A 1,227-nucleotide genomic window follows, 5' to 3' on the forward strand; every position below is an offset into this window, starting at 1 on the left:
CTTCACCAAAAGGCTTCTAAGAAAGGATCAATTTTCTTAAACAGGCTTCCATGTCTGTAATATCCTTATCCTTCTTCATCAAAAGGCTTCTAAGAAATTATCAATTTTCATGAACAGGCTTCCATGTCTGTAATATCATTATTCATCAAAAGGCTTCTAAGAAAGGATCAATTTTCATGAACAGGCTTCCATGTCTGTAATATCATTATTCATCAAAAGGCTTCTAAGAAAGGATCAATTTTCATGAACAGGCTTCCATGTCTCTAATGTCATTCTTTATCAAAAGGCTTCTAAGAAAGGATCAATTTTCATGAACAGGCTTCCATGTCTGTAATATCATTATTCATCAAAAGGCTTCTAAGAAAGGATCAATTTTCATGAACAGGCTTCCATGTCTCTAATGTCATTCTTTATCAAAAGGCTTCTAAGAAAGGATCAAATTTCATAAACAGGCTTCCATGTCTGTAATATCATTCTTCATCAAAAGGCTTCTGAGAAAGGATCCATTTTCATAAACAGGCTTCCATGTCTGTAATATTATTCTTCATCAAAAGGCTTCTAAGAAAGGATCAATTTTCATAAACAGGCTTCCATGTCTGTAATATCATTATTCATCAAAAGGCTTCTAAGAAAGGATCAATTTTCATGAACAGGCTTCCATGTCTGTAATATCATTATTCATCAAAAGGCTTTTAAGAAAGGATCAATTTTCATGAACAGGCTTCCATGTCTCTAATGTCATTCTTTATCAAAAGGCTTCTAAGAAAGGATCAATTTTCATGAACAGGCTTCCATGTCTGTAATATCATTATTCATCAAAAGGCTTCTAAGAAAGGATCAATTTTCATGAACAGGCTTCCATGTCTGTAATATCATTATTCATCAAAAGGCTTCTAAGAAAGGATCAATTTTCATGAACAGGCTTCCATGTCTCTAATGTCATTCTTTATCAAAAGGCTTCTAAGAAAGGATCAAATTTCATAAACAGGCTTCCATGTCTGTAATATCATTCTTCATCAAAAGGCTTCTGAGAAAGGATCCATTTTCATAAACAGGCTTCCATGTCTGTAATATTATTCTTCATCAAAAGGCTTCTAAGAAAGGATCAATTTTCATAAACAGGCTTCCATGTCTGTAATATCATTCTTCATCAAAAGGCTTCTGAGAAAGGATCCATTTTCATAAACAGGCTTCCATGTCTGTAATATCATTCTTCATCAAAAGGCT

This window comes from Palaemon carinicauda, chromosome 1 (assembly GCF_036898095.1).
Source record: "Palaemon carinicauda isolate YSFRI2023 chromosome 1, ASM3689809v2, whole genome shotgun sequence".
NCBI lineage: Eukaryota > Metazoa > Arthropoda > Malacostraca > Decapoda > Palaemonidae > Palaemon > Palaemon carinicauda.